This window comes from Branchiostoma floridae, chromosome 5 (assembly GCF_000003815.2).
Source record: "Branchiostoma floridae strain S238N-H82 chromosome 5, Bfl_VNyyK, whole genome shotgun sequence".
NCBI classification, from domain to species: domain Eukaryota; kingdom Metazoa; phylum Chordata; class Leptocardii; order Amphioxiformes; family Branchiostomatidae; genus Branchiostoma; species Branchiostoma floridae.
The window spans coordinates 20,283,907-20,295,107 of record NC_049983.1 but is presented as its reverse complement, the minus strand read 5'-3'; positions in this window follow the sequence as shown (position 1 = coordinate 20,295,107).

The following is an 11,201-nucleotide window of genomic DNA, read 5'->3' as shown; positions in this document are numbered from 1 at the left end:
GTGGGAAAAATTATCATCCAATCCTGACTGAAAAGGTGTATGCTGGTGGGAAATGAAGAAAATTGACTGAGAAATCATTCACGTGTTGGAATTGAAGAGAGAAGTACACTGCGCAATCAAATAGCCGGGGAAATTGGTCACCTGCAGTGTTTCCGTGTATATCGTATTCATTTAATGGTGTGTGAAGGTCATGTACTGCAAGCTACATGTAGATAAACAAATTTGTCATAGACTCCATGTTGTGTACCGTTGATTGTATGGACAGCTTATAGTGGGACTTCTACAGTAGAGAAACACGTCAGGGATTTTTGCGTTCTTCAAAAGAAGCTGAAAGACAAGTCAGGCCCCGGGTATTCGCAACATGACTTCCGTTTCTATTCTAGACGTGCAACCCATCAATCGACCTGTCAAAACCTTAAGAAATTTCCCAGGCGTATTCAACAAGTATTGGCAATGGGAAAATATTGGACCACGCTAAGATAACGAGGGCGCGCTGACATCCATTGGTAATGTTTTTGATATACAAATTTACCACCAAGCCCGATGCGTTTTCCTTTCTTTTCTCTCATGAGCTCAAGCATGGCTGATTCATATATTGGGAAGCTACCCCCTGAAGATTGCCTATACCGTGTTGCAATATACCGGGGCACCCTGGCGGAACTAAACCATTATCTTATCTCCAAACTTGCGGGGGAAACTAATTTGAACGGGCAGAGTTGCCAAAGGCCGGGTGATATCGCGGTTAGTTGGACGGATGCTTCTTGCATGATAAGTTCAGGTATTGTCTTCAGATTGGAAGATCGGAGGCAGCATTTGGGAGTGTTATGCGTACAGCACAGCCTCATTACCCTGATCCCTGCCGAGATAGCTCTGTAGATAATTGGATCTGCAAGTCTACCAAGACTAATTTATGCTGCATACCTTTTCCGCTAGAGGGCGGATGTGATAAAGCTCCATGGAGATAAGGGACAAAATCACCACATTCGTTCTTGGGTGTCAATGTACTTCTTGAACTTGGTGGCCTTGTGGTTAGGGTTGTTGACATTACGTCTACAAGTTCTGTGTTCAAATCCATAGCAGGCTGATATGTTGTGTCCTATGGGAAGGCACAGCCTATTTCCCAACTGGATTCAGGTAAAAATGAGTACCTAGCTCCGACTAAGGACGTCCTCTTGGGTGGGACGGAAAGCCGAATGCCCTTTTTCTAGCACAGCCGCACGTACAGTACACCTAGAACATCTTAAATAAAAGAACCCACCACAGGAGAGAGTAGGGATCTATTCCAATCAAACTTTACAGTCCGGTTTAACGCAGCTTGTACCTAGTGTACAAAACTCGTGTGTTACACCTGAAGGCGTTTTAACGTTATAGTCCAGGACTGGGAGGTTCTACATATGAGAGTAGAAAATGGAAACGTAACCCACCTTGTACATAATTAGCCCAGTAACATAAAATGATAGCTTGATGACTCTCGATCAGTTTTAGGTATATAACGCGGCAAGGTGCACGTGGGGCATAGTGGTCAAGCTATCTAAAGGGCTCTTTATGCAGATTTATGCAAATTAAGCAAATATGTCAAAACGAAGTGAAAAAAAAAATCTTAAGGCTGAGTATGTCATCCTCAACGTCATCATTTACCATTTCCTTTACCCTTGGACAAACATAAGAGAGTTTTATTTACCCTATCGGTATCTGCCCCCCACCCCCACGTATCAATTTCTCTGTACATCTCATTCAGTACTATCTTTGTTCAATAATTGTTAACTCATCGAACACAGTACTGGAACAGACCTGCGGCCATGTAATTTCATTTGTCCAATTGATTTTTCTATTTACATTGCTACTTTAGATGTAAATTCACGGATATTACATAATTCAAGGGTGTTCATAATGGTGCCAACATTATTGGCAACAAGATGTAATGGCAGTCTGAATCCCATACAATTGCAAGAGCTGTAATTTTTGGAGATTACTCGCAACCATCGGGAGCTTGTTGGAAGTAATATTAATGCCACCTTTAGTAAACGCAGTTATAAGCTAATATAGCAGGGTAAGCGTTTACTAGAGGGATGGAGTCGATGGGTCTAGCCTTTTGAAACAACCTTTGAAGAAGTGCCAAGTCATAGATGACCGCAGCAACCAAATAGGTCCCGCTGTTTCCAATGGCTCCTAACATGCATTGGCATAATACCGGTAGTAAGACTTATACCGGTAGATTCAAAATACTGGAACTTAAAGAGATCTACACATGCAACAATAGTTATTTCTGAGCTGTGCACACTTCAGACATCTGGGTGTCCAATACATCATTTACAAAGCATCGATAACAATGCATTCGAAGACAACAAGGCCAAAAGTTTTCAGTATCTTTTTCGGGGTAGGCAGCTCGTCGTGGGACGAACACACTGTCACATTCATTGCCAAATTTATAGATCATAATTACACATGCTCACGGCACAAGACGAACATGATTCAACAACAATCTTGAATTTCTGTTGGTGACCTACAACTCATGTAAAAGTGTGAAGAACCGTTGCATAATAGCCCGGATCTATGACTGAATGGGCAAAATTGAACGTACGCAGCCATTTTCCCGCCATTTTTATATCTACGCTAGCTGTGAAGTGTTACGTCATAGCGGTTGTGACGGACAGAAGTTAAATGAAAATTCTTGACAGTATACGTCCGTTTTCTCATGACATTTTGTATGCTCATGCAGGTTTATGTTTTATGCATTTACTGACAGAAAAGGAAGGAACATCAGAGGATGTATAAATGTACATAGCGGCAGTTAATTGTGCCGTGTTTCCTCCTACCGGTATTTTTTACCCCCTCCCAACCAAGCGCCCGTTCGCCGTGTAATTCCGCGGCGTGTTACAATTACAATATTACGCTTTTAGCAGGACAAGAGTGGCAGAAAAGTTACACAGAAGAAGTGGCAAGGGTAACCTATAACAGCAACATGTAACTGGAGAAAATGATGCGTTGACAATGTGTCAAATCAGTATGGCTAGAGAAATCGTCGTAAACGTACCGGTATTATGATAATAGATGTTATATTGCTAAAGCTTTTAAGCTTAAAAGCCTAAAGATAGTAGGCAAATGTTCTACCATGGCGTGTATGTGCATATTAGGGTATTTCATGCTTTATTCCATGTAAGGATGATGAATTCAGTTGCTTATTGCGAGCCGGCTCTTTCGAATCTAAACGGATAAGTGCGAATGCCAGTGATGAGAAGTTGATTTTATTTGAAATGACAACCTAAAAACCAAACATCTTTAGGCAATGAAAACCACTGCAACAATAAATAAGCCGAATTTACGTTTTACTGCATAATCCCAAGAAAATTCATTGAAACGGAATCTATAAATAACATAACGCAAGTCTGATCCTGCTCTAGATGCAACAGACACACACAGTCGGTCTATGTGGTAGCGTTGGTAAGCCCATAATCTCCCCAACCACATCTGATATTCAGTATGATAAGCAATGAATATGTTTTAGAAACCATTAGAGTAAAAGAGATCAACTACGCCGTCCTCCGATGCTCTAGTGGCACGCCTTAATGGCGTTGTGACATCTCCCATGTAGCATTCTTCTGAGGACTCCGAGGATAAGAAACCCCTTCAGGGCTCAATTAGAGGGTTTTCGTGATTTAACGATTGTTTGCGAACATCCGGAGATTCAACCTCAACCGAGCTTGATTGATAGGTAAATGAAATGGTATGATCGGCTGAGATACGCGTTATCATGGTTGCCTTCACGAAAGGGAAACATAGTTTTTGCTTCTTTTCCTCTTCTTCTTCTCCAAACAAATAACGCCAATGCCCTTGACCAGCAGACGTCTCTCACCATGGTTATTGGAGAAATTTATGTATACGTAACAAACACCCTGTGTTGTTTGATCACAAAATGCACCAAGTGGTAGGACAGGGGCTGGTCAACATACATATGAATGTCTTTGAGTAAGAATTAACAGGACAGTACTTTGTTAGGACAGAAACTAAACATTAACATTATGAAGCCATTATGTTTCATGTTTTTCACGTTTCCGCAAAATGTACTAGTTGTAATGAAAAATCGAAATGTTGATAACATTTTCAGCACCATGGACAGAACCAATACATGCAGTTGTTATCTCTTTCATTAGCATTCAAGCCAATACATACGATGAAAAGTATTGACTCTAGTATATTCCATATAAGTGTATTCCATTATCATTGTAATGAGGTATACATACGAAGAAACAAGTAGTGTTATTTTGCACTTCAGATATTTTATGTAAAGTAAAGGAACGTGTATTTTGTGTGAAGTAACTTAAAGTTTTGCCCAAATCAGACAAAATGCGTAAACGCTAATCCGAAGCGACGTGTCCAAGACAGCCAATACATCTAAGTCGATAGATATTATTACATGAATAGAACGAGTATCCAATCCTGTCGACAGGAATTACATGTTTTATGTAAGAGTGGCGCGAGTAAGTACCAGTATTCAGAAACAACTTGAGATATCAGGCATATCCGGAGACCGTGAATTGGTAAGTTTGGAATTCATCTCTTTCGATGATGAATTTCACGCCTGTGACGGGACTGTACTAGTCTATGGCTGTGGGATGAATGGATTTAGCGATGAAGTCCACGGCCATGGAGGGTGATGTAATTGTTATGATTTTTCAATAAAGGTTTAAAAAAAATGGAGGGTGATGTACAAGTCCGCGGCCGTGAAATTCACCGACTTATGCTAGTCTAGGACCTCCACTGCTATAAACGGATGAAATACTAGTCTTTGGCCGTGGAATTCATTAATTGAGACATGAATTCCAGGGCCGTGGAAATATCATGATATGGAGTTCATCAATAGCTATCGCCTCCACGGCTCATGGAGTCGTCATGGAATTCATCAATATAGCGATTTTATTTCATTCCTATTTTTACGGTCCCTTCATCCAACAAAATTCTTCTTGATCCATCCCTTAACAGAGCTGTCATCTTTTGCCCAACCATGCCTACCTAATCCAGCTTCAGACATGGCTGTTAGGGCGTTAAGGATATAGTCATTACTTTGAATAATTATATTCCAGTATCTGCATATCATAAATGCGGAGTTACACGCGCATGTGTGCAGCACAGATAAAACTGCATGTCTAATACACGTTGACTGGCACTTCATCTAAACTCAAGAATCTGACATTGCATATCGTATCACGTCTCTAGATCTGTTATCACTTGAATATGAATAAATTAGCGGTTTCTTTTTGCATACCTGCTATCGTGTGATTGGTTGTCATGCGAATCACGTGTTCTCCCGTGATTCTTTACAGGAAACAAAGTTATCCCAAGGAATGAAGGCTATAAATAGTAACGTTTATCGATGCGCCATACATAAATGATGATTACATGCTAATATCTGTATCTACGCTTGTAGTCAATAGCATCAGGTTACCAGTCGAACCAGTAGCGATTTTATTTCTGTAACTCCTGAATTTCCAGTAGAAGTTAGCAATTATCAAAAACTACGTGATATACTATCGACTGTACATGACTCAAAGTCATGATTTATAAATATTCTGACACAACAAACCTGATTGATAACAACTACAATCATGGATAATGATATTGGAATTTGATGTACAAGGGCGCTGTATTGTTTGCATGTATGCGACCAGAGGCACGCTGAAAATCAGACCCCTGTTATTGAGAGAGCCACCCTGGTAAATAAGATACAAATAAATGAAATGAATGACTGAATAAGTTATATCGTACTTGTGCGTATCGTAAATTTACGATCTATATGCCGTTTGATGTTCAATGATTTGGCGGGTTGGACCATGAACGTGCAATAGAAATATGTACTTTAAAATGTACCTCCACGTACATGTCTATCAAACGCTCCACTTCACTGCACAATATGTGTAAATATTGCTGGTAACGCTAGTAACATTTTCATAAACTGTACATGGGAAAGTGACGAAGGTGAAAAATATGTGCCACAACATACACACATACTCGGTCTGCATTACAACATAACGCCACCCAAACAGCGTATTTGACTACTTGGCGTATGTTTCCATAATTGCATGGGCAGACTAATAAAACCGCGACACGACACAGCAATGTTTCCGTAGTCAGGCGAATCGCCACCATGCAATCAATCAAATATATCGGCATAACAAAGGCACAAATATCCGTGTACGTTTACCTTCATGGAAGAGAAACGCATTGTTTTTGCTCTGTTTCTTCTTCTCCAATGACCTGGGCCAGACGACTGTCACCATGGTTAAGTAGCAGACAGACACTCAGTGGTGGTCGACTACATAATGTAGCAAGTGGCAGGATAGAACTGGAGCAGCTGGTCACCATATACTAACGTAAGATAAACAAAGCAGTGATTTGTTAGACTTGACCATGTGAAGGTAAACATTACGTATTGGCTTGCAAACGTTACTTCTCTAGTTCTACGTCTACATCTTATGATCATATAAAATGGCAAGGATGCTTAACAAAGTGAAGAAAAAGTTTGGAAGCCCTAAATATATGTAAAAAAAATCATATTTGTGCTAAAGGTGACTAGATCTGAAGTATATGACCTTCCTACATTTATTACCAAGGGCAAGGGGTGCTCTGGAAGCAGGACACATTCAGTTTGATACTTGACGATCACTAGAAACTCATCGGTTTCTACCCTCTGGTAATATACTCAAGATCACACGTGGCCGCACTCCATCCACTCGCGCACGCGCGGACACTTCCTCGGGAAGGCGATCCGGTCAAACATTAACTCGTCTGACGGAAAGGCACCATTAGATTTAGCTGGGGTCGTGTCAGAACTTCGGACAGCACTGCCGGACGATATTAATTTGGATGCAACTGACTTTTATAGTCGTGGTCCATTCCTTAACAAAGCAGAAAGCTATTGCGACTTCAAGATAGCAGTGTTGTGTTGTGTTGTAGTTCAATACTAATAAGGAATTGCATAAGTGGCACAGTGGTGACCAATTAAGTGTAATGTGTTGTTTGAATGAGTGGCTATCAAGCATCATAAACGATTAAATATTTACCTTTCAAGCCATGTAAAACCTATAGGGAACAAAAACAACACATTCCAAACAGTTCTGATTGAGATTGACGTTATGGTCCATAGAATGGGAACGTAGCTGCAGTTGGTAACATCGCAAACTTGAAGTACCACCAATCACATGGTCCCAGGGAACACTTCATCAATTTAAATGGGCTCCTGAGACATTATCCTCATTTGTAGCGGTTATCCTGGGGAGAGATAACGAGGAATCTGAGACGTGCCCGACCGTTCATTCATCTGTGCAGAATTGCCGTTACAATTGTCTGTGTTTATTTTTGATCGCCGCGCCAGTAACCCACCGCGCGACGCACTGGACTGACCTGCGTACGTTTGTGTACGAATCCGGGTCAGTTGTGAATATTCCTGTACTATATATTAGATAGGCGAGCAGATGAAATGTACGGCACGACAGATCTGTGTGATCGCAGTCAGGAAGACATGTTTGGTGGAAGACGTATGAAACCGTCCACGTCCGCTCCACTGAGGAAGAGGCGGGTGTCCATGCCAGCCTATTTTCCTGTTTATAAACCCGCAGTAGGCTCGAAGGAAGACAAACTCGGATCCATACGGGAGGGTGCTGAGTTCTACCCCGAGGAACAACAGGAGGACCCCTCGCTGCCGAGGTTTCGGAGATTCTCTGTTATCGTTCCGCCCAGCGCGAACAGACCAAGAGCGGAGCCCCCGAAAAGCGGCCGTCGGTCGTCAGTCTCGGAAAACAGCCGCCTGTTGAGGGGCTCCACAAAGGACACAGAGCGGGCGTCAGCACTGCAGCCGGTTCTGTTCGTGGTTGTCCTCGTCGTCACCGTGGTCCTCGTGTCAACGGCCTGTGCGAGATTATTTCGCCGACTTTATTAGTGTGAGTTTCCCTTCAATATTAAGCTACAGAACACCTCTAATGTATTGTGACTGGTCTAAGGCTACTGCATTGATTCAGATCAATATGTATGATAACAGACAGGATCCCGGGCACCATAACTGGGGTGTGCGAGCTCGAGCAACTAACAATGCTGTCATTCATCTCACACTGACAGTCCGCCAGCTCAAGTGTTATTGATATCACACAAGTAGATTATTAACACATTGATCTTGTGTAACGTTACAGTTGCCTAACAGCATTCCATATAACAACATACTGGGGGATTTAGATAATTTGAAACAAATGAGAAGTCCCCATTGTTTGAAGCATTGAGAAGATTACTAACACCTTATCAACGATCTGCAGCGAAAAGAATTGTTACATCGAGTGTTCACAACTTGATCAGTCACGCATGCACTGCTGCTGGCCCCGCATATGTTTTTTGTTTACATCACAGGCAACTTTTTGTAGCTTTTATACCATCTGTAACTTGAGTGCTTGATTTCATCTTTGTATTTTTGTTTCAATTAGGGGTACGCAGCTAATCAAATTATGCCTATTGGGACATAATCAGAACTGTGGACTAATTGGTACCTAAAGTGAATCGCGCCAATCGCAGAAGAAATCAAATCAAAGCAAGGAAATCGGAATTGCCAGGCAGAATCACCTACTTACGTCCAGGCGCCATCCTTTTATGCATGCGTAACATCTCCATTTTGTGGCCTTCAGCTTCACATTTACCTATGCCTTTATTTATCTCCTTGTATCTTTCAGACGTTCTCCAAACATCTGAAGATGATCCTCGAGACGTCTACACCTGGGCCAGGGGCCATGTAACCACGCCCACCTGCGTCTGTCACAGAATATCTACCGCTGTTAAGGTGCACGCTCACTGCACTTGCGTCAAGCTTGCGTCACTGCAGGGTTCGAAAGATACTCAGCGAATTTCAGTGATAAATTACGAAATTTTCTTACTTTTTGAGTACTTTGTCATCCTCTAAGTCATACTTTTACGTATTACGCAATATCTAAATTATTAAAAAAAAACGGACAAAATTACAAAACAGTGACACAGTGAACGAACCCCGCAGTGACGCAAGCTTGACGCCAGCGCAGTGAGAGTGCACTTTAAGTCTAGGAGCTGGCTCCATCCGTATATTTCAGAGATGCTGGCATCAACAGTGAATACAGAGGAAAGCGAGTGACCAAAGCTACATACTAGAAACATAGAGAGTGACCAAAGTTATATACCCAGAACCATGTCTCCTCTCGGACTAAATACAAAATAATACCTGTAAATTATGGCAGTATATTGAAGCCAACATGTAGCCTACAGTAACATTATGATCTATCTAAAATACATGTATGTATGTACAGCACTTTGTCGTTACAATGTAAAGCGTAAAATGGCTGTACACCAGCTCATTCTTTGTGTTTTGACAGAGCATTATTAAGGGACGAAAGGTGGAGGGTACAGAAATAGAAAACATAAATGTTCCTGTTGACGGAATTGTGATTGACGCTATAAATGAGATCTATTGAGACAATATCAAACAAAGGACAACCAGGATGTGACGTTACCTTTTCCAGTATTTGACAATGTAAACTATTGTCGATATTGTGTAATACGATACAGTTTTAGTTTTGTGTGAAACACAACATAACACAGCGTACTTGCGTTGCCCTCGCAGTGGCGTAATATTGCCCGTATGTAAATAAATGGGTAAATCTTACTGTGTGCTATTCTGTCTTTGTTTCAATTCTAGCAGGCCCATGGAACCGTGTGTACTTCCTCTTCTGTATCCACATAGAAAATTGTAAACTTAACAGTCGTGATGTGCAATGTAAACTGGTAACCATCCTACGGTCCCGGCTATTTTCTTACCGACCCTAGCTATGGCCAGTCTCACTGACTGATCATTGGTCTTTCTGTAAGGTAGCTGAATCCCATCCGCAAAAAATTCCCAGGGGTATGCTACTTCGCCTGGGCGCACGAGCAATACCCAAAGTACCGATGAAATCCCGGGAAGCTCACGATGTGCTCGGGTACTAGGCCTATAGGCTATCATACGTGTATAACACCCACAACACGGTTTACGGTCAGTCCCTTGCTCTAATGTACACATTTAATCAATCCCATCTGGGGTAATTGCTCACGATAGAATGAGGCTACTCTCCTCATTAGCAACCGAGCTGCTAATACCTGAACTAAACAACGGCTACTCAAGGCCGACTTCACTTGTCTTAAACACTTAAGTCACTTAGAAACCCCGCGACTCTGCGTTGTCACGGCCCTGTCGCGTGGTGCAGAAGGGCCACACTTAACAGTTGTCAAACAACCTGAAACGCTTTTCTAAAAGGTGACTGGCTGCACAGGAAATCAGTCGGCAGTTTGACGTGCGAAAGTGTTTGGACAGACTTAAGGCAATGGTACGACAAATAAAAGTTCTATAAGTGTGTATTTGTTTAAGTTCAAGAGCGCATGATATGTTTTTGAGGCCATATTGTTATCGTCAACGGCCACCAGCAAGGTAACGTAAACCATGAATCTGGCTGTGTCGTGACTAGCCTGTGCTACACAATCTCTGGCTGTCGGGGGCTTATCCGACCACCTCCAGTGGACGGCTGCTGAAGTTTGATTATTCAGACAATGTCGTGACAGAAAAAAATCGCATGACGGAACAACCCTTTAGCGTGTCGCGTTGGCCTCAAACAACTCCGAACGTAAGATCTAGATTTTTACATACATTAGTGGGTACATGCGAATGGAAACCCTACAAAGTTGAAGTTCTCATACGTATGGGATCCTCGACTTCTTGTTGGACTTGAAACAAAAGTCACGTGACGATGAATCATCCTTGTACGTTTCCATCGCAAGTACCGTCGTGTATGTAGAAATAACTCCGTGAGAACTATTTTATGCCAGGGTTCTTCCACTAGGAATCCTGGCAAAATAAATGAGCTGAAACTGGATTCACTGTCATCGTTTTGAAACAACTACATCTGGAGGACTGCATGGATGTGTCCTTATCTCTCTGGAGCCTTTCCGATATTCCAATAAGTAACGCTCTTTTTATGTGCTATTCAGCCCCAAGGAGTCAACTTATTACCATATCGCAGGGGACCCCTGTGAACTTCATCTGAAAGATAATATGTACATGTCAGTCTAAATAGGCCTGTCAATACAGGTATGAAACTGGGGGCCGATAGTGTCGCAGATGATATGTGGTAACCTCATTTTTCATCCTTCATCATGCCAACTTTTGT